At 42.2% G+C, this 21,738-nt stretch overlaps 23 non-coding genes across 23 annotated transcripts; all 23 read right to left on the bottom strand.

Annotated features, from left to right (window-relative positions):
• Positions 1-883: 883 nt before the first annotated feature.
• Positions 884-965, bottom strand: TRNAS-UGA (transfer RNA serine (anticodon UGA)). The gene has a single exon. It is a non-coding gene; the product is annotated as a tRNA-Ser (tRNA).
• A 290-nt stretch (positions 966-1,255) lies between these two features.
• On the bottom strand, positions 1,256-1,337 carry TRNAS-CGA (transfer RNA serine (anticodon CGA)). The gene has a single exon. It is a non-coding gene; the product is annotated as a tRNA-Ser (tRNA).
• A 291-nt stretch (positions 1,338-1,628) lies between these two features.
• On the bottom strand, positions 1,629-1,710 carry TRNAS-CGA (transfer RNA serine (anticodon CGA)). The gene has a single exon. It is a non-coding gene; the product is annotated as a tRNA-Ser (tRNA).
• A 464-nt stretch (positions 1,711-2,174) lies between these two features.
• TRNAS-UGA (transfer RNA serine (anticodon UGA)) lies at positions 2,175-2,256 on the bottom strand. Its single transcript has one exon. It is a non-coding gene; the product is annotated as a tRNA-Ser (tRNA).
• A 290-nt stretch (positions 2,257-2,546) lies between these two features.
• Positions 2,547-2,628, bottom strand: TRNAL-CAA (transfer RNA leucine (anticodon CAA)). Its single transcript has one exon. It is a non-coding gene; the product is annotated as a tRNA-Leu (tRNA).
• Positions 2,629-3,106: 478 nt separating this feature from the next.
• TRNAS-UGA (transfer RNA serine (anticodon UGA)) lies at positions 3,107-3,188 on the bottom strand. The gene has a single exon. It is a non-coding gene; the product is annotated as a tRNA-Ser (tRNA).
• A 290-nt stretch (positions 3,189-3,478) lies between these two features.
• Positions 3,479-3,560, bottom strand: TRNAL-CAA (transfer RNA leucine (anticodon CAA)). The gene has a single exon. It is a non-coding gene; the product is annotated as a tRNA-Leu (tRNA).
• A 478-nt stretch (positions 3,561-4,038) lies between these two features.
• TRNAS-UGA (transfer RNA serine (anticodon UGA)) lies at positions 4,039-4,120 on the bottom strand. Its single transcript has one exon. It is a non-coding gene; the product is annotated as a tRNA-Ser (tRNA).
• A 296-nt stretch (positions 4,121-4,416) lies between these two features.
• TRNAS-UGA (transfer RNA serine (anticodon UGA)) lies at positions 4,417-4,498 on the bottom strand. The gene has a single exon. It is a non-coding gene; the product is annotated as a tRNA-Ser (tRNA).
• A 292-nt stretch (positions 4,499-4,790) lies between these two features.
• TRNAS-CGA (transfer RNA serine (anticodon CGA)) lies at positions 4,791-4,872 on the bottom strand. The gene has a single exon. It is a non-coding gene; the product is annotated as a tRNA-Ser (tRNA).
• A 450-nt stretch (positions 4,873-5,322) lies between these two features.
• Positions 5,323-5,404, bottom strand: TRNAS-UGA (transfer RNA serine (anticodon UGA)). Its single transcript has one exon. It is a non-coding gene; the product is annotated as a tRNA-Ser (tRNA).
• A 296-nt stretch (positions 5,405-5,700) lies between these two features.
• On the bottom strand, positions 5,701-5,782 carry TRNAS-UGA (transfer RNA serine (anticodon UGA)). Its single transcript has one exon. It is a non-coding gene; the product is annotated as a tRNA-Ser (tRNA).
• Positions 5,783-6,246: 464 nt separating this feature from the next.
• On the bottom strand, positions 6,247-6,328 carry TRNAS-UGA (transfer RNA serine (anticodon UGA)). Its single transcript has one exon. It is a non-coding gene; the product is annotated as a tRNA-Ser (tRNA).
• Positions 6,329-6,624: 296 nt separating this feature from the next.
• On the bottom strand, positions 6,625-6,706 carry TRNAS-CGA (transfer RNA serine (anticodon CGA)). Its single transcript has one exon. It is a non-coding gene; the product is annotated as a tRNA-Ser (tRNA).
• A 292-nt stretch (positions 6,707-6,998) lies between these two features.
• Positions 6,999-7,080, bottom strand: TRNAS-CGA (transfer RNA serine (anticodon CGA)). The gene has a single exon. It is a non-coding gene; the product is annotated as a tRNA-Ser (tRNA).
• A 292-nt stretch (positions 7,081-7,372) lies between these two features.
• Positions 7,373-7,454, bottom strand: TRNAS-CGA (transfer RNA serine (anticodon CGA)). Its single transcript has one exon. It is a non-coding gene; the product is annotated as a tRNA-Ser (tRNA).
• Positions 7,455-7,918: 464 nt separating this feature from the next.
• TRNAS-UGA (transfer RNA serine (anticodon UGA)) lies at positions 7,919-7,999 on the bottom strand. Its single transcript has one exon. It is a non-coding gene; the product is annotated as a tRNA-Ser (tRNA).
• Positions 8,000-8,295: 296 nt separating this feature from the next.
• On the bottom strand, positions 8,296-8,377 carry TRNAS-CGA (transfer RNA serine (anticodon CGA)). Its single transcript has one exon. It is a non-coding gene; the product is annotated as a tRNA-Ser (tRNA).
• A 464-nt stretch (positions 8,378-8,841) lies between these two features.
• On the bottom strand, positions 8,842-8,923 carry TRNAS-UGA (transfer RNA serine (anticodon UGA)). The gene has a single exon. It is a non-coding gene; the product is annotated as a tRNA-Ser (tRNA).
• A 296-nt stretch (positions 8,924-9,219) lies between these two features.
• TRNAS-CGA (transfer RNA serine (anticodon CGA)) lies at positions 9,220-9,301 on the bottom strand. The gene has a single exon. It is a non-coding gene; the product is annotated as a tRNA-Ser (tRNA).
• A 292-nt stretch (positions 9,302-9,593) lies between these two features.
• On the bottom strand, positions 9,594-9,675 carry TRNAS-CGA (transfer RNA serine (anticodon CGA)). Its single transcript has one exon. It is a non-coding gene; the product is annotated as a tRNA-Ser (tRNA).
• A 681-nt stretch (positions 9,676-10,356) lies between these two features.
• Positions 10,357-10,438, bottom strand: TRNAS-UGA (transfer RNA serine (anticodon UGA)). Its single transcript has one exon. It is a non-coding gene; the product is annotated as a tRNA-Ser (tRNA).
• A 296-nt stretch (positions 10,439-10,734) lies between these two features.
• Positions 10,735-10,816, bottom strand: TRNAS-CGA (transfer RNA serine (anticodon CGA)). Its single transcript has one exon. It is a non-coding gene; the product is annotated as a tRNA-Ser (tRNA).
• Between the last annotated feature and the right edge of the window lie 10,922 nt (positions 10,817-21,738).

Here is a 21,738-nt window from a genome sequence, read left to right as displayed (position 1 = left end):
GAAGTAGTGAACCAAAGGATCATTTAAAAGATATACAATACAAATTATGTCAATTCTCCATGACCAAAATAATATGTATTCCATGGGTATAACCAGAGCCTGCCCAACCACCTTTGTCTTCCCAGTAGCTATCATAGCACGTGGTAGCAGAAAATTATGTTATGTGGGGAGGGCCTCCCTCTGATTGATCACGTACCATGCAAGAGTTCCAACTGCGATGCGAGTGCTGTGAACCCTGCTCACAAGCGAACCAAACATGGCGGTGGTGAAGACACACACCCAGACACAAAAGGGTTCATGACCTCAAGGCAACAGCTGCTTTGTGAGAGGAAATAAAAAGGACCGCAACTGGCCAATGATGACCCAAGGAGCAAAAGCAAAGGGACCCCTGATTCTCCGAGAGCAAATCAAAAGGTCAGCAACTTAACAACAGCTGACCCAAAGAAGCAAAAAAAAGCCTCTTAAACGCAGCCATAGTTACAATGAAAAAATAAATGAAAGTACATTTGCAACAAGTCATCGGCATTGAATGTGTGTGGACATACCTCATTGGATTTTAAGTCTAACACCTTAACCACTCGGCCACCATGACACCCTGATCCATGTGTTCCTCTAACGAATATCTAAGTGTATTAGTCCGGTCCAATAACAAATTACTTACGAACATTGAAAAAATACGTGAATAAACTCAAATCCGCTAACAACAGGATTTGAATGTGTATGGCCATACCCGATTCGAAATCAAGTCAAACGCCTGAACTTCTTGGCCACTATGACACCTTGAACCATGTATTCCTCTAACGAATATCTAAGTTTATTAGTCCGGTCCATTATCATCAAAATTGCGTATAAACTTCTCACAATAAGTGAGAAAACTTCAAACCGTCATGGACAGGATTTGAACCTGTGCGGGGAGACCCCATTGGATTTCAAGTCCAACGCCTTAACCACTCGGCCACCATGACACTGGAACCTACATTCCTCTCACATATCTGAGTTTCTTAGTCTCATCCAATAACTCAAAATGCTTCGTAAACATCTCAAAAATATGTAAGAACACTTAAAACCCTCATCGACAGGATTTGAATGTGTGTGGCAAATCCCAATTGGAAATCAAGTCAAACGCCTGAACTACTTGGCCACCATGACACCTTGATCCATGTGTTCCTCTAACGAATATCTAAGTTTATTAGTCCTGGCCATTAACATCAAAATTAAGTATAAACTTCTCACAATAAATGAGAAAACTTCAAACCGTCATGGACAGGATTTGAACCTGTGCAGGGAAACCTCATTGGATTTCGAGTCCAACGCCTTAACCACTCGGCCACCATGACACTGGAAACCTATATTCCTCTCACATATCTGAGTTTCTTAGTCTCATCCAATAACTCAAAATGCTTCGTAAACATCTCAAAAATATGTGAGAACACTTAAAACCATCATCGACAGGATTTGAATGTGTGTGGCCAATCCCGATTGGAAATCAAGTCAAACGCCTGAACTACTTGGCCACCATGACACCTTGATCCATGTGTTCCTCTAACGAATATCTAAGTTTATTAGTCCGGTCCATTAACATCAAAATTAAGTATAGACTGCTCACAATAAGTGAGAAAACTTCAAACCGTCATGGACAGGATTTGAACCTGTGCGGGGAGACCCCATTGGATTTCGAGTCCAACGCCTTAACCACTCGGCCACCATGACACTGAAACCAACATTTCACTAACAGGTATCTGAGTTTCCTAGTCTATTCCAATATCTCAAAATTCCTTATAAACGTCACAAAAATACGTGAGAACACTTCAAAGGATAAGATTTGACTCTGTGTGGATATACCCCATTCGATATCAAGTCGAATGCCTTAACTACTCGGCCACCATGACACCCTGATGCATGTGTTCTTCTAGCGAATATCTAAGTTTATTCAATAACCTCAAATTACTTATAAACATCTCAAAAATACGTGAAAAACTCAAATCGGCTAACAACAGGATTTGAATGTGTATGACCATACCCAATTGGAAATCAAGTCTAACGCCTGAACTACTTGGCCACCAGAATACCTTGATACTTGTGTTCCTCTAACGAATATCTAAGTGTATTAGTCCGGTCCATTAACCTCAAATTGCTTATAAACATTGAAAAAAGAAAGTGAGAGAACTTCAAAACGTCATGGACAGGATTTGAACCTGTGCGGGGAGACCCCATTGGATTTCAAGTCCAACGCCTTAACCACTCGGCCACCATGACACTGTCAGCTACGTTCCTCTAACATATCTGAGTTTCTTAGTCTCATCCAATAACTCAAAATGCTTCGTAAACATCTCAAAAATATGTGAGAACACTTAAAACCATCATCGACAGGATTTGAATGTGTGTGGCCATTTCCGATTGGAAACCAAGTCGAACGCCTGAACTACTTGGCCACCAAGACACCTTGATCCATGTGTTCCTCTAACGAATATCTAAGTTTATTAGTCCGGTCCATTAACATCAAAATTACGTATAAACTTCTCACAATAAGTGAGAAAACTTCAAACCGTCATGGACAGGATTTGAACATGTGCGGGGAGACAACACTGGATTTTGAGTCCAACGCCTTAACCACTCAGCCACCATGACACTGAAACTTATCTTCCTCTAACAGATATCTAAGTTTCCTCGTCTATTCCAAAATCTCGAAATTCCTCATGAACGTCACAAAAATACGTGAGAACACTTCAAAGCTTCCAAGGATAAGCTTTTAATCTGTGTGGATATACCCCATTCGAAATCAAGTCGAATGTCTTAACTACTCGGCCACCATGACACTGGTACCTATATTCCTCTAACATATCTGAGTTTCTTAGTCTCATCCAATAACTCAAAATGCTTCGTAAACATCTCAAAAATATGTGAGAACACTTAAAACCATCATCGACAGGATTTAGAATGTGTGTGGCCAATCCCAATTGGAAATCAAGTCAAACGCCTGAACTACTTGGCCACCATGACACCTTGATCCATGTGTTCCTCTAACGAATATCTAAGTTTATTAGTCCGGGCCATTAACATCAAAATTAAGTATAAACTTCTCACAATAAGTGAGAAAACTTCAAACCGTCATGGACAGGATTTGAACCTGTGCGGGGAGACCCCATTGGATTTCAAGTCCAACGCCTTAACCACTCGGCCACCATGACACTGTCACCTACGTTCCTCTAACATATCTGAGTTTCTTAGTCTCATCCAATAACTCAAAATGCTTCGTAAACATCTCAAAAATATGTGAGAACACTTAAAACCATCATCGACAGGATTTGACTGTGTGTGGCCATTTCCGATTGGAAATCAAGTCGAACGCCTGAACTACTTGGCCACCATGATACCTTGATCCATGTGTTCCTCTAACGAATATCTAAGTTTATTAGTCCGGTCCATTAACATCAAAATTATGTATAAACTTCTCACAATAAGTGAGAAAACTTCAAACCGTCATGGACAGGATTTGAACCTGTGCGGGCAGACAACATTGGATTTTGAGTCCAACGCCTTAACCACTCGGCCACCATGACACTGAAACTTATTTTCCTCTAACAGATATCTAAGTTTCCTCGTCTATTCCAAAATCTCGAAATTCCTTATGAACGTCACAAAAATACGTGAGAACACTTCAAAGCTTCCAAGGATAAGCTTTTATTCTGTGTGGATATACCCCATTCGAAATCAAGTCGAATGTCTTAACTACACGGCCACCATGACACTGGCACCTATATTCCTCTAACATATCTGAGTTTCTTAGTCTCATCCAATAACTCAAAATGCTTCGTAAACATCTCAAAAATATGTGAGAACACATAAAACCATCATCGACAGGATTTGACTGTGTGTGGCCATTTCCGATTGGAAATCAAGTCAAACGCCTGAACTACTTGGCCACCATGCCACCTTGATCCATGTGTTCCTCTAACGAATATCTAAGTGTATTAGTCCGGTCCATTAACCTCAAATTGCTTATAAACATTGAAAAAAGAAAGTGAGAGAACTTCAAAACGTCATGGACAGGATTTGAACCTGTGCGGGGAGACCCCATTGGATTTCAAGTCCAACGCCTTAACCACTCGGCCACCATGACACTGTCCCCTACGTTCCTCTAACATATCTGAGTTTCTTAGTCTCATCCAATAACTCAAAATGCTTCGTAAACATCTCAAAAATATGTGAGAACACTTAAAACCATAATCGACAGGATTTGAATGTGCGTGGCCAATTCTGATTCCGATTGGAAATCAAGTCGAACGCCTGAACTACTTGGCCACCATGACACCTTGATCGATGTGTTCCTCTAACGAATATCTAAGTTTATTAGTCCGGTCCATTAACATCAAAATTACGTATAAACTTCTAACAATAAGTGAGAAAACTTCAAACCGTCATGGACAGGATTTGAACCTGTGCGGGGAGACCCCATTGGATTTCAAGTCCAACGCCTTAACCACTCGGCCACCATGACACGGAAACTGATATTCCTCTAACAGGTATCTGAGTTTCTAAGTCTCATCCAATAACTCAAAATGCTTCGTAAACATCTCAAAAATATGTGAGAACACTTAAAACCATCATCGACAGGATTTGAATGTGTGTGGTAAATCCAGATTGGAAATCAAGTCGAACGCCTGAACTACTTGGCCACCATGACACCTTGATCGATGTGTTCCTCTAACGAATATCAAAGTTTACTAGTCCGGTCCATTAACATCAAAATTAAGTATAAACTTCTCACAATAAGTGAGAAAACTTCAAACCGTCATGGACAGGATTTGAACCTGTGCGGGGAGACCCCATTGGATTTCGAGTCCAACGCCTTAACCACTCGGCCACCATGACACTGAAACTGATATTCCTCTAACAGGTATCTGAGTTTCCTAGTCTATTCCAATATCTCAAAATTCCTTATAAACGTCACAAAAATACGTGAGAACAAATCAAAGGATAAGATTTTACTCTGTGTGGATATACCCCATTCGATATCAAGTCGAATGCCTTAACTACTCGGCCACCATGACACTGTCACCTACGTTCCTCTAACATATCTGAGTTTCTTAGTCTCATCCAATAACTCAAAATGCTTCGTAAACATCTCAAAAATATGTGAGAACACTTAAAACCATAATCGACAGGATTCCGATTGGAAATCAAGTCGAACGCCTGAACTACTTGGCCACCATGACACCTTGATCCATGTGTTCCTCTAACGAATATCTACGTTTATGAGTCCGGTCCATTAACATCAAAATTACGTATAAACTTCTCACAATAAGTGAGAAAACTTCAAACCGTCATGGACAGCATTTGAACCTGTGCGTGGAGACCCCATTGGATTTCAAGTCCAACGCCTTAACCACTCGGCCACCATGACACTGGAACCTATATTCCTCTCACATATCTGAGTTTCTTAGTCTCATCCAATAACTCAAAATGCTTCGTAAACATCTCAAAAATATGTGAGAACACTTAAAACCATAATCGACAGGATTTGAATGTGCGTGGCCAATTCTGATTCCGATTGGAAATCAAGTCGAACGCCTGAACTACTTGGCCACCATGACACCTTGATCGATGTGTTCCTCTAACGAATATCTAAGTTTACTAGTCCGGTCCATTAACATCAAAATTAAGTATAAACTTCTCACAATAAGTGAGAAAACTTCAAACCGTCATGGACAGGATTTGAACCTGTGCGGGGAGACCCCATTGGATTTCAAGTCCAACGCCTTAACCACTCGGCCACCATGACACGGAAAGTGATATTCCTCTAACAGGTATCTGAGTTTCCTAGTCTATTCCAATATCTCAAAATTCCTTATAAACGTCACAAAAATACGTGAGAACAAATCAAAGGATAAGATTTTACTCTGTGTGGATATACCCCATTCGATATCAAGTCGAATGCCTTAACTACTCGGCCACCATGACTCCCTGCTGCATGTGTTCTTCTAGCGAATATCTAAGTTTATTCAATAACCTCAAATTACTTATAAACATCTCAAAAATACGTCAAAAACTCAAATCAGCTAACAACAGGATTTGAATGTGTATGACCATAACCAATTGGAAATCACATCTAACGCCTGAGCTACTTTGCCACCAGAATACCTTGATCCATGTGTTCCTCTAACGAATATCTAAGTGTATTAGTCCGGTCCATTAACCTCAAATTGCTTATAAACATTGAAAAAAGAAAGTGAGAGAACTTCAAAACATCATGGACAGGATTTGAACCTGTGCAGGGAGACCCCATTGGATTTCACGTCCAACGCCTTAACCACTCTGCCACCATGACACTGTCACCTACGTTCCTCTAACATATCTGAGTTTCTTAGTCTCATCCAATAACTCAAAATGCTTCGTAAACATCTCAAAAATATGTGAGAACACTTAAAACCATAATCGACAGGATTTGAATGTGCGTGGCCAATTCTGATTACGATTAGAAATCAAGTCGAACGCCTGAACTACTTGGCCACCATGACACCTTGATCGATGTGTTCCTCTAACGAATATCTAAGTTTATCAGTCCGGTCCATTAACATCAAAATTACGTATAAACTTCTCACAATAAGTGAGAAAACTTCAAACCGTCATGGACAGGATTTGAACCTGTGCGGGGAGACCCCATTGGATTTCGAGTCCAACGCCTTAACCACTCGGCCACCATGACACTGAAACCGATATTCCTCTAACAGATATCTGAGTTTCTAAGTCTCATCCAATAACTCAAAATGCTTCGTAAACATCTCAAAAATATGTGAGAACACTTAAAACCATCATCGACAGGATTTGAATGTGTGCGGCAAATCCCGATTGGAAATCAAGTCGAACGCCTGAACTTCTTGGCCACCATGACACCTTGATCCATGTGTTCCTCTAACGAATATCTAAGTTTACTAGTCCGGTCCATTAACATCAAAATTAAGTATAAACTTCTCACAATAAGTGAGAAAACTTCAAACCGTCATGGACAGGATTTGAACCTATGTGGGGAGACCCCATTGGATTTCGAGTCCAACGCCTTAACCACTCGGCCACCATGACACTAAAACCGATATTCCTCTAACAGATATCTGAGTTTCTAAGTCTCATCCAATAACTCAAAATGCTTCGTAAACATCTCAAAAATATGTGAGAACACTTAAAACCATCATCGACAGGATTTGAATGTGTGCGGCAAATCCCGATTGGAAATCAAGTCGAACGCCTGAACTTCTTGGCCACCATGACACCTTGCTCCATGTGTTCCTCTAACGAATATCTAAGTTTACTAGTCCGGTCCATTAACATCAAAATTAAGTATAAACTTCTCACAATAAGTGAGAAAACTTAAAACCGTCATGGACAGGATTTGAACCTGTGCGGGGAGACCCCATTGGATTTCGAGTCCAACGCCTTAACCACTCGGCCACCATGACACGGAAACTGATATTCCTCTAACAGGTATCTGAGTTTCCTAGTCTATTCCAATATCTCAAAATTCCTCATAAACGTCACAAAAATACGTGAGAACAAATCAAAGGATAAGATTTTACTCTGTGTGGATATACCCCATTCGATATCAAGTCGAATGCCTTAACTACTCGGCCACCATGACTCCCTGCTGCATGTGTTCTTCTAGCGAATATCTAAGTTTATTCAATAACCTCAAATTACTTATAAACATCTCAAAAATACGTGAAAAACTCAAATCAGCTAACAACAGGATTTGAATGTGTATGACCATAACCAATTGGAAATCACATCTAACGCCTGAACTACTTGGCCACCAGAATACCTTGATCCATGTGTTCCTCTAACGAATATCTAAGTGTATTAGTCCGGTCCATTAACCTCAAATTACTTATAAACATTGAAAAAAGAAAGTGAGAGAACTTCAAAACGTCATGGACAGGATTTGAACCTGTGCAGGGAGACCCATTGGATTTCAAGTCCAACGCCTTAACCACTCGGCCACCATGGCACTGTCACCTACGTTCCTCTAACATATCTGAGTTTCTTAGTCTCATCCAATAACTCAAAATGCTCCGTAAACATCTCAAAAATATGTGAGAACACTTAAAACCATAATCGACAGGATTTGAATGTGCGTGGCCAATTCCGATTCCGATTGGAAATCAAGTCGCACGCCTGAACTACTTGGCCACCATGACACCTTGATCGAAGTGTTCCTCTAACGAATATCTAAGTTTATGAGTCCGGTCCATTAACATCAAAATTACGTATAAACTTCTCACAATAAGTGAGAAAACTTAAAACCGTCATGGACAGGATTTGAACCTGTGCGGGGAGACCCCATTGGATTTCGAGTCCAACGCCTTAACCACTCGGCCACCATGACACGGAAACTGATATTCCTCTAACAGGTAGCTGAGTTTCCTAGTCTATTCCAATATCTCAAAATTCCTTATAAACGTCACAAAAATACGAGAGAACAAATCAAAGGATAAGATTTTACTCTGTGTGGATATACCCCATTCGATATCAAGTCGAATGCCTTAACTACTCGGCCACCATGACTCCCTGCTGCATGTGTTCTTCTAGCGAATATCTAAGTTTATTCAATAACCTCAAATTACGTATAAACATCTCAAAAATACGTGAAAAACTCAAATCAGCTAACAACAGGATTTGAATGTGTATGACCATAACAAATTGGAAATCACATCTAACGCCTGAACTACTTGGCCACCAGAATACCTTGATCCATGTGTTCCTCTAACGAATATCTAAGTGTATTAGTCCGGTCCATTAACCTCAAATTACTTATAAACATTGAAAAAAGAAAGTGAGAGAACTTCAAAACGTCATGGACAGGATTTGAACCTGTGCAGAGAGACCCCATTGGATTTCAAGTCCAACGCCTTAACCACTCTGCCACCATGACACTGTCACCAACGTTCCTCTAACATATCTGAGTTTTTTAGTCTCATCCAATAACTCAAAATGCTTCGTAAACATCTCAAAAATATGTGAGAACACTTAAAACCATAATCGACAGGATTTGAATGTGCGTGGCCAATTCTGATTCCGATTGGAAATCAAGTCGAACGCCTGAACTACTTGGCCACCATGACACCTTGATTGATGTGTTCCTCTAACGAATATCTAAGTTTATTAGTCCGGTCCATTAACATCAAAATTACGTATAAACTTCTCACAATAAGTGAGAAAACTTCAAACCGTCATGGACAGGATTTGAACCTGTGCTGGGAGACCCCATTGGATTTCGAGTCCAACGCCTTAACCACTCGGCCACCATGACACTGAAACCGATGTTCCTCTAACAGGTATCTGAGTTTCTAAGTCTCATCCAATAACTCAAAATGCTTCGTAAACATCTCAAAAATATGTGAGAACACTTAAAACCATCATCGACAGGATTTGAATGTGTGTGGAAAATCCCGATTGGAAATCAAGTCGAACGCCTGAACTTCTTGGCCACCATGACACCTTGATCCATGTGTTCCTCTAACGAATATCTAAGTTTACTAGTCCGGTCCATTAACATCAAAATTAAGTATAAACTTCTCACAATAAGTGAGAAAACTTAAAACCGTCATGGACAGGATTTGAACCTGTGCAGGGAGACCCCATTGGATTTCGAGTCCAACGCCTTAACCACTCGGCCACCATGACACGGAAACTGATGTTCCTCTAACAGGTATCTGAGTTTCCTAGTCTATTCCAATATCTCAAAATTCCTTATAAACGTCACAATACGTGAGAACAAATCAAAGGATAAGATTTTACTCTGTGTGGATATACCCCATTCGATATCAAGTCGAATGCCTTAACTACTCGGCCACCATGACTCCCTGCTGCATGTGTTCTTCTAGCGAATATCTAAGATTATTCAATAACCTCAAATTACTTATAAACATCTCAAAAATACGTGAAAAACTCAAATCAGCTAACAACAGGATTTGAATGTGTATGACCATAGGTGGGACAAAGTCATTGTTATGCAAGTCCAAGTCGAGTCGCAAGTCATCAAATTCATGACTCGAGTCCAAGTCACATGACTCGAGTCCACATCTCATAGGTGGGACAAAGTCATTGTTATGCAAGTCCAAGTCGAGTCGCAAGTCATCAAATTCATGACTCGAGTCTGACTCGAGTCCAAGTCACATGACTCGAGTCCACACCTCTGTGTATGACCATAACCAATTGGAAATCACATCTAACGCCTGAACTACTTGGCCACCAGAATACCTTGATCCATGTGTTCCTCTAACGAATATCTAAGTGTATTAGTCCGGTCCATTAACCTCAAATTGCTTATAAACATTGAAAAAAGAAAGTGAGAGAACTTCAAAACGTCATGGACAGGATTTGAACCTGTGCAGAGAGACCCCATTGGATTTCAAGTCCAACGCCTTAACCACTCTGCCACCATGACACTGTCACCTACGTTCCTCTAACATATCTGAGTTTTTTAGTCTCATCCAATAACTCAAAATGCTTCGTAAACATCTCAAAAATATGTGAGAACACTTAAAACCATAATCGACAGGATTTGAATGTGCGTGGCCAATTCTGATTCCGATTGGAAATCAAGTCGAACGCCTGAACTACTTGGCCACCATGACACCTTGATTGATGTGTTCCTCTAACGAATATCTAAGTTTATTAGTCCGGTCCATTAACATCAAAATTACGTATAAACTTCTCACAATAAGTGAGAAAACTTCAAACCGTCATGGACAGGATTTGAACCTGTGCTGGGAGACCCCATTGGATTTCGAGTCCAACGCCTTAACCACTCGGCCACCATGACACTGAAACCAATGTTCCTCTAACAGGTATCTGAGTTTCTAAGTCTCATCCAATAACTCAAAATGCTTCGTAAACATCTCAAAAATATGTGAGAACACTTAAAACCATCATCGACAGGATTTGAATGTGTGTGGAAAATCCCGATTGGAAATCAAGTCGAACGCCTGAACTTCTTGGCCACCATGACACCTTGATCCATGTGTTCCTCTAACGAATATTTTCGGCCACAACGCAAGCAGCCATCCTCAGGCGAAGAATGAAACACCCCAAGCTTGGAGCGTATATTTACAAAATTCAAGAACTACTCACCGATGGCAGCTATACAAAAATAAAAAGAGACCCCACCAACAGCCTCGTCTCCAAAACCAACAACATCATTTCTGCTTCAACCGCATTAATTGATCAGACCAAACAGTTCTCGTTGAAACCTTCTGCAGCCAGGCCACCAAGATTGTACGGCTTGCCAAAGATACATAAAGAAGATACACCTCTTCGTCCCATTGTCTCTACTATCAACTCCCCGACTTACAAACTGGCTCGTTTTTTGTCCGAAATCCTACGGCCTTTCACTGGAAAAACCACCTCTGCAGTACTAAACTCTACTGACCTGGTATCAACAATCAAGGGGATTGCCCTGTCCCCAGACGACCTGCTTGTCAGTTTTGATGTGGTTTCCTTGTTCACCAAGGTGCCTGTGCCTGACACCATCGCAATCATTGAAGACTTGGTTCATCAAGGACTGAATGCTGGGGTACCCCCCCTGGTGAGACACTGCTTAACCAATACATACTTCACCTGGAATGGAACCTTCTACAAGCAAATTGAGGGCACCCCAATGGGCTCCCCCTTATCTCCGGTTGTAGCCAACATCTTCATGGAGAAATTTGAGACGGACGCCATCCAGACTGCCACTCTACGCCCGACCTTATGGAAGAGGTACGTAGACGACACTTTTGTCATCTGGCCACATGGCCGGCCTGCTCTAGACCAATTTCTCGACCATATCAATTCCATACACCCAGCCATCAGATTCACCATGGAAGTCGAAAATGATGGCAAGCTACCCTTTTTGGATGTCCTAATCAAAAGGAGACCTGATGGTTCAATGAGCCACTCTGTCTACAGGAAAGCCACCCACACGGATGCTTATCTAAAACCGGATTCCCACCACCATCCATCCCAGAAGAATTCCCTCATCAAGACTCTATATCATAGAGCCCAATGCATCTCCGACCATGAACACATTTCCAGTGAACTCAAACACGTACGCCAAGCTCTTAAGGCTAATGGTTACTCCGACTACACAATCCGCAAAGCCATCACTCCAACCACCAAGAAGGATCCTGTTGAGGAGCCTTTCAAGACCATCACCTTACCCTACATTGCTGGGGTCACAAAAAAGATCTCCAAAATCCTGATTAAACACAAGATCCAGGTCCGATTCAACACAGTACATAAAATCCGTGATCTGGTACCGTCTGTAAAAGATGTGGTTCCAGACATACAGTACCCTGGTGTCTACAAACTAAGTTGCCTCTGTGGTAGCAGTTACATTGGGGAAACCAAACGACATGTCTCGGACCGCATCCGTGAACATAAAGCTGACCTGAAACACTGTAGGACAAACACCTCAGCCGTGGCAGATCACTGTTACAACTCAGTGGGCTCACATGACATTGACTTCTCCAAGACAGAGGTTCTCTGCAAGCCATCTGGCTATCATGAGAGATTCGTACATGAGGCGATCCACATTTACAAACACAGAGACAATTTTAACCGAGAAGATGGATTCTGGCTTAGCAATCACTGGAAGGACGTAATAAACCATTTTGATACACATTAGGGTGGGTAGAATAATACATAGTGTTATATTAAAAATGTATAAGGTATAGGGTGGTTTATAGCAATACAGTATGTAATTTAATGTTGGTTTTGCCTATGGAAGTATATAGTACGGTATAGACGCGTGTGATGTAAGAGAATAAAGTTTAGATGGAAGCATATTATATAATTTTTTACAACGTAGAATTTTTCATGTATTACTTACTGTTAGTAACTCAGCTTATTGTAGAGTATAGTAAGTTTACTGATGATGCTATGTAGTTTATACTTTAGTTTGTCATGCAGTTTATACTGTAGTTTTTTACGTGGTTGTTTAGTAACTACAGCTACATACTATTAACATTCCTTTCCTTTGTTAATGCTCCCCCCCTTCCCCCCCCCCCCCTTTGATGCTGCTAATCCTGCATAATGCACGGGCATAGTATTGATTTGGAACCCCCCCCGCCCACCTCCTACGCATTTTCCATATGCTGAATTCCTCTTGATATGCAAATTATTTTGTTTAGGCGCTCTTCTTCCCACCTCCCCCCCCTCTAACCCAGCTTAAATATACGCTCCAAGCTTGGGGTGTTTCATTCTTCGCCTGAGGATGGCTGCTTGCGTTGTGGCCGAAACGTCGTGAGAATTGTTTTATTATGTTTTATTTTTATTATTTTATTACTTCCCTTCTACGTGACTTTACCGAAAGAACCAAGAAGATGAATCCCTGCAGTCACGAAAGCTTTAAATCGAAATTTAACCGCCTCTACGGGGAGGGTTTCCACATAACTTTGAGATCCTTCAACAAGCTCCGGGACAAGAAGGCTCAGCTAATCGAGTCTCTCACCTTTCTGAAGAGATGCCGCGACTCTAAGGTAATACCGAACGCATTTACACTAACATCTGCTGCTGTAACTTCTTCTAATGCGAAACGAATTCTGTCTAGAACTAGCTTAGCTCTTATCTCAGAGAAAATCAGACTTACGCGCACCGAACTAGATCAGTTAGACAAGACACTCTACAAATCACACTTATCCTTGAGTGCAACAATGTCCACATCGGATTGGGAACATGTGGAAAAAATGACTGCCTCTTCAGCTGCCGCTATGTCGACTAAATGTAAGGACAACTTGATTTCCAAATTCAACCGCCTCTCAAACAAGAAACCGGACCCACACATTAAAAAGCTAGATGTTAACAAAGTCGTAATTAATCGCAGTAACAGTCCTATTTCTGAAGGTTTGAAATCCGTTTTAGCTAAAGGACTAAACTTTGCAGTCACACCTAGACACATACCAGTTAATGATATAATTGCTCGAGTAGATGTAGCTCTCAAGGGCTTGAGTCACATCGCTGCAGACGTAGCAAGATCGGAAATCTCTGTAACCCTCAAAAACGCTAAGATGCCAGCTAGCAACATCAGCAAAGATGAGCGTTTTGAATTAGCTCAATTAAAAAAGAGGGATGACATTGTCATCCTCTCAGCCGACAAAGGCAATGCCACTGTCATCATGGACAAAATAGAATACAACAACAAAATTCAAGAACTACTCACCGATGGCAGCTATACAAAAATAAAAAGAGACCCCACCAACAGCCTCGTCTCCAAAACCAACAACATCATTTCTGCTTCAACCGCATTAATTGATCAGACCAAACAGTTCTCGTTGAAACCTTCTGCAGCCAGGCCACCAAGATTGTACGGCTTGCCAAAGATACATAAAGAAGATACACCTCTTCGTCCCATTGTCTCTACTATCAACTCCCCGACTTACAAACTGGCTCGTTTTTTGTCCGAAATCCTACGGCCTTTCACTGGAAAAACCACCTCTGCAGTACTAAACTCTACTGACCTGGTATCAACAATCAAGGGGATTGCCCTGTCCCCAGACGACCTGCTTGTCAGTTTTGATGTGGTTTCCTTGTTCACCAAGGTGCCTGTGCCTGACACCATCGCAATCATTGAAGACTTGGTTCATCAAGGACTGAATGCTGGGGTACCCCCCCTGGTGAGACACTGCTTAACCAATACATACTTCACCTGGAATGGAACCTTCTACAAGCAAATTGAGGGCACCCCAATGGGCTCCCCCTTATCTCCGGTTGTAGCCAACATCTTCATGGAGAAATTTGAGACGGACGCCATCCAGACTGCCACTCTACGCCCGACCTTATGGAAGAGGTACGTAGACGACACTTTTGTCATCTGGCCACATGGCCGGCCTGCTCTAGACCAATTTCTCGACCATATCAATTCCATACACCCAGCCATCAGATTCACCATGGAAGTCGAAAATGATGGCAAGCTACCCTTTTTGGATGTCCTAATCAAAAGGAGACCTGATGGTTCAATGAGCCACTCTGTCTACAGGAAAGCCACCCACACGGATGCTTATCTAAAACCGGATTCCCACCACCATCCATCCCAGAAGAATTCCCTCATCAAGACTCTATATCATAGAGCCCAATGCATCTCCGACCATGAACACATTTCCAGTGAACTCAAACACGTACGCCAAGCTCTTAAGGCTAATGGTTACTCCGACTACACAATCCGCAAAGCCATCACTCCAACCACCAAGAAGGATCCTGTTGAGGAGCCTTTCAAGACCATCACCTTACCCTACATTGCTGGGGTCACAAAAAAGATCTCCAAAATCCTGATTAAACACAAGATCCAGGTCCGATTCAACACAGTACATAAAATCCGTGATCTGGTACCGTCTGTAAAAGATGTGGTTCCAGACATACAGTACCCTGGTGTCTACAAACTAAGTTGCCTCTGTGGTAGCAGTTACATTGGGGAAACCAAACGACATGTCTCGGACCGCATCCGTGAACATAAAGCTGACCTGAAACACTGTAGGACAAACACCTCAGCCGTGGCAGATCACTGTTACAACTCAGTGGGCTCACATGACATTGACTTCTCCAAGACAGAGGTTCTCTGCAAGCCATCTGGCTATCATGAGAGATTCGTACATGAGGCGATCCACATTTACAAACACAGAGACAATTTTAACCGAGAAGATGGATTCTGGCTTAGCAATCACTGGAAGGACGTAATAAACCATTTTGATACACATTAGGGTGGGTAGAATAATACATAGTGTTATATTAAAAATGTATAAGGTATAGGGTGGTTTATAGCAATACAGTATGTAATTTAATGTTGGTTTTGCCTATGGAAGTATATAGTACGGTATAGACGCGTGTGATGTAAGAGAATAAAGTTTAGATGGAAGCATATTATATAATTTTTTACAACGTAGAATTTTTCATGTATTACTTACTGTTAGTAACTCAGCTTATTGTAGAGTATAGTAAGTTTACTGATGATGCTATGTAGTTTATACTTTAGTTTGTCATGCAGTTTATACTGTAGTTTTTTACGTGGTTGTTTAGTAACTACAGCTACATACTATTAACATTCCTTTCCTTTGTTAATGCTCCCCCCCTTCCCCCCCCCCCCTTTGATGCTGCTAATCCTGCATAATGCACGGGCATAGTATTGATTTGGAACCCCCCCCGCCCACCTCCTACGCATTTTCCATATGCTGAATTCCTCTTGATATGCAAATTATTTTGTTTAGGCGCTCTTCTTCCCACCTCCCCCCCCTCTAACCCAGCTTAAATATACGCTCCAAGCTTGGGGTGTTTCATTCTTCGCCTGAGGATGGCTGCTTGCGTTGTGGCCGAAACGTCGTGAGAATTGTTTTATTATGTTTTATTTTTATTATTTTATTACTTCCCTTCTACGTGACTTTACCGAAAGAACCAAGAAGATGAATCCCTGCAGTCACGAAAGCTTTAAATCGAAATTTAACCGCCTCTACGGGGAGGGTTTCCACATAACTTTGAGATCCTTCAACAAGCTCCGGGACAAGAAGGCTCAGCTAATCGAGTCTCTCACCTTTCTGAAGAGATGCCGCGACTCTAAGGTAATACCGAACGCATTTACACTAACATCTGCTGCTGTAACTTCTTCTAATGCGAAACGAATTCTGTCTAGAACTAGCTTAGCTCTTATCTCAGAGAAAATCAGACTTACGCGCACCGAACTAGATCAGTTAGACAAGACACTCTACAAATCACACTTATCCTTGAGTGCAACAATGTCCACATCGGATTGGGAACATGTGGAAAAAATGACTGCCTCTTCAGCTGCCGCTATGTCGACTAAATGTAAGGACAACTTGATTTCCAAATTCAACCGCCTCTCAAACAAGAAACCGGACCCACACATTAAAAAGCTAGATGTTAACAAAGTCGTAATTAATCGCAGTAACAGTCCTATTTCTGAAGGTTTGAAATCCGTTTTAGCTAAAGGACTAAACTTTGCAGTCACACCTAGACACATACCAGTTAATGATATAATTGCTCGAGTAGATGTAGCTCTCAAGGGCTTGAGTCACATCGCTGCAGACGTAGCAAGATCGGAAATCTCTGTAACCCTCAAAAACGCTAAGATGCCAGCTAGCAACATCAGCAAAGATGAGCGTTTTGAATTAGCTCAATTAAAAAAGAGGGATGACATTGTCATCCTCTCAGCCGACAAAGGCAATGCCACTGTCATCATGGACAAAATAGAATACAACAACAAAATTCAAGAACTACTCACCGATGGCAGCTATACAAAAATAAAAAGAGACCCCACCAACAGCCTCGTCTCCAAAACCAACAACATCATTTCTGCTTCAACCGCATTAATTGATCAGACCAAACAGTTCTCGTTGAAACCTTCTGCAGCCAGGCCACCAAGATTGTACGGCTTGCCAAAGATACATAAAGAAGATACACCTCTTCGTCCCATTGTCTCTACTATCAACTCCCCGACTTACAAACTGGCTCGTTTTTTGTCCGAAATCCTACGGCCTTTCACTGGAAAAACCACCTCTGCAGTACTAAACTCTACTGACCTGGTATCAACAATCAAGGGGATTGCCCTGTCCCCAGACGACCTGCTTGTCAGTTTTGATGTGGTTTCCTTGTTCACCAAGGTGCCTGTGCCTGACACCATCGCAATCATTGAAGACTTGGTTCATCAAGGACTGAATGCTGGGGTACCCCCCCTGGTGAGACACTGCTTAACCAATACATACTTCACCTGGAATGGAACCTTCTACAAGCAAATTGAGGGCACCCCAATGGGCTCCCCCTTATCTCCGGTTGTAGCCAACATCTTCATGGAGAAATTTGAGACGGACGCCATCCAGACTGCCACTCTACGCCCGACCTTATGGAAGAGGTACGTAGACGACACTTTTGTCATCTGGCCACATGGCCGGCCTGCTCTAGACCAATTTCTCGACCATATCAATTCCATACACCCAGCCATCAGATTCACCATGGAAGTCGAAAATGATGGCAAGCTACCCTTTTTGGATGTCCTAATCAAAAGGAGACCTGATGGTTCAATGAGCCACTCTGTCTACAGGAAAGCCACCCACACGGATGCTTATCTAAAACCGGATTCCCACCACCATCCATCCCAGAAGAATTCCCTCATCAAGACTCTATATCATAGAGCCCAATGCATCTCCGACCATGAACACATTTCCAGTGAACTCAAACACGTACGCCAAGCTCTTAAGGCTAATGGTTACTCCGACTACACAATCCGCAAAGCCATCACTCCAACCACCAAGAAGGATCCTGTTGAGGAGCCTTTCAAGACCATCACCTTACCCTACATTGCTGGGGTCACAAAAAAGATCTCCAAAATCCTGATTAAACACAAGATCCAGGTCCGATTCAACACAGTACATAAAATCCGTGATCTGGTACCGTCTGTAAAAGATGTGGTTCCAGACATACAGTACCCTGGTGTCTACAAACTAAGTTGCCTCTGTGGTAGCAGTTACATTGGGGAAACCAAACGACATGTCTCGGACCGCATCCGTGAACATAAAGCTGACCTGAAACACTGTAGGACAAACACCTCAGCCGTGGCAGATCACTGTTACAACTCAGTGGGCTCACATGACATTGACTTCTCCAAGACAGAGGTTCTCTGCAAGCCATCTGGCTATCATGAGAGATTCGTACATGAGGCGATCCACATTTACAAACACAGAGACAATTTTAACCGAGAAGATGGATTCTGGCTTAGCAATCACTGGAAGGACGTAATAAACCATTTTGATACACATTAGGGTGGGTAGAATAATACATAGTGTTATATTAAAAATGTATAAGGTATAGGGTGGTTTATAGCAATACAGTATGTAATTTAATGTTGGTTTTGCCTATGGAAGTATATAGTACGGTATAGACGCGTGTGATGTAAGAGAATAAAGTTTAGATGGAAGCATATTATATAATTTTTTACAACGTAGAATTTTTCATGTATTACTTACTGTTAGTAACTCAGCTTATTGTAGAGTATAGTAAGTTTACTGATGATGCTATGTAGTTTATACTTTAGTTTGTCATGCAGTTTATACTGTAGTTTTTTACGTGGTTGTTTAGTAACTACAGCTACATACTATTAACATTCCTTTCCTTTGTTAATGCTCCCCCCCTTCCCCCCCCCCCCTTTGATGCTGCTAATCCTGCATAATGCACGGGCATAGTATTGATTTGGAACCCCCCCCCGCCCACCTCCTACGCATTTTCCATATGCTGAATTCCTCTTGATATGCAAATTATTTTGTTTAGGCGCTCTTCTTCCCACCTCCCCCCCCTCTAACCCAGCTTAAATATACGCTCCAAGCTTGGGGTGTTTCATTCTTCGCCTGAGGATGGCTGCTTGCGTTGTGGCCGAAACGTCGTGAGAATTGTTTTATTATGTTTTATTTTTATTATTTTATTACTTCCCTTCTACGTGACTTTACCGAAAGAACCAAGAAGATGAATCCCTGCAGTCACGAAAGCTTTAAATCGAAATTTAACCGCCTCTACGGGGAGGGTTTCCACATAACTTTGAGATCCTTCAACAAGCTCCGGGACAAGAAGGCTCAGCTAATCGAGTCTCTCACCTTTCTGAAGAGATGCCGCGACTCTAAGGTAATACCGAACGCATTTACACTAACATCTGCTGCTGTAACTTCTTCTAATGCGAAACGAATTCTGTCTAGAACTAGCTTAGCTCTTATCTCAGAGAAAATCAGACTTACGCGCACCGAACTAGATCAGTTAGACAAGACACTCTACAAATCACACTTATCCTTGAGTGCAACAATGTCCACATCGGATTGGGAACATGTGGAAAAAATGACTGCCTCTTCAGCTGCCGCTATGTCGACTAAATGTAAGGACAACTTGATTTCCAAATTCAACCGCCTCTCAAACAAGAAACCGGACCCACACATTAAAAAGCTAGATGTTAACAAAGTCGTAATTAATCGCAGTAACAGTCCTATTTCTGAAGGTTTGAAATCCGTTTTAGCTAAAGGACTAAACTTTGCAGTCACACCTAGACACATACCAGTTAATGATATAATTGCTCGAGTAGATGTAGCTCTCAAGGGCTTGAGTCACATCGCTGCAGACGTAGCAAGATCGGAAATCTCTGTAACCCTCAAAAACGCTAAGATGCCAGCTAGCAACATCAGCAAAGATGAGCGTTTTGAATTAGCTCAATTAAAAAAGAGGGATGACATTGTCATCCTCTCAGCCGACAAAGGCAATGCCACTGTCATCATGGACAAAATAGAATACAACAACAAAATTCAAGAACTACTCACCGATGGCAGCTATACAAAAATAAAAAGAGACCCCACCAACAGCCTCGTCTCCAAAACCAACAACATCATTTCTGCTTCAACCGCATTAATTGATCAGACCAAACAGTTCTCGTTGAAACCTTCTGCAGCCAGGCCACCAAGATTGTACGGCTTGCCAAAGATACATAAAGAAGATACACCTCTTCGTCCCATTGTCTCTACTATCAACTCCCCGACTTACAAACTGGCTCGTTTTTTGTCCGAAATCCTACGGCCTTTCACTGGAAAAACCACCTCTGCAGTACTAAACTCTACTGACCTGGTATCAACAATCAAGGGGATTGCCCTGTCCCCAGACGACCTGCTTGTCAGTTTTGATGTGGTTTCCTTGTTCACCAAGGTGCCTGTGCCTGACACCATCGCAATCATTGAAGACTTGGTTCATCAAGGACTGAATGCTGGGGTACCCCCCCTGGTGAGACACTGCTTAACCAATACATACTTCACCTGGAATGGAACCTTCTACAAGCAAATTGAGGGCACCCCAATGGGCTCCCCCTTATCTCCGGTTGTAGCCAACATCTTCATGGAGAAATTTGAGACGGACGCCATCCAGACTGCCACTCTACGCCCGACCTTATGGAAGAGGTACGTAGACGACACTTTTGTCATCTGGCCACATGGCCGGCCTGCTCTAGACCAATTTCTCGACCATATCAATTCCATACACCCAGCCATCAGATTCACCATGGAAGTCGAAAATGATGGCAAGCTACCCTTTTTGGATGTCCTAATCAAAAGGAGACCTGATGGTTCAATGAGCCACTCTGTCTACAGGAAAGCCACCCACACGGATGCTTATCTAAAACCGGATTCCCACCACCATCCATCCCAGAAGAATTCCCTCATCAAGACTCTATATCATAGAGCCCAATGCATCTCCGACCATGAACACATTTCCAGTGAACTCAAACACGTACGCCAAGCTCTTAAGGCTAATGGTTACTCCGACTACACAATCCGCAAAGCCATCACTCCAACCACCAAGAAGGATCCTGTTGAGGAGCCTTTCAAGACCATCACCTTACCCTACATTGCTGGGGTCACAAAAAAGATCTCCAAAATCCTGATTAAACACAAGATCCAGGTCCGATTCAACACAGTACATAAAATCCGTGATCTGGTACCGTCTGTAAAAGATGTGGTTCCAGACATACAGTACCCTGGTGTCTACAAACTAAGTTGCCTCTGTGGTAGCAGTTACATTGGGGAAACCAAACGACATGTCTCGGACCGCATCCGTGAACATAAAGCTGACCTGAAACACTGTAGGACAAACACCTCAGCCGTGGCAGATCACTGTTACAACTCAGTGGGCTCACATGACATTGACTTCTCCAAGACAGAGGTTCTCTGCAAGCCATCTGGCTATCAT

Source organism: Lampetra planeri, chromosome 63 (assembly GCF_965212315.1).
Source record: "Lampetra planeri chromosome 63, kcLamPlan1.2.h2, whole genome shotgun sequence".
NCBI classification, from domain to species: Eukaryota; Metazoa; Chordata; class Hyperoartia; order Petromyzontiformes; family Petromyzontidae; genus Lampetra; species Lampetra planeri.
Note: the sequence above shows the minus strand (reverse complement) of the source record. Positions and strands in the feature narration are given on the sequence as shown.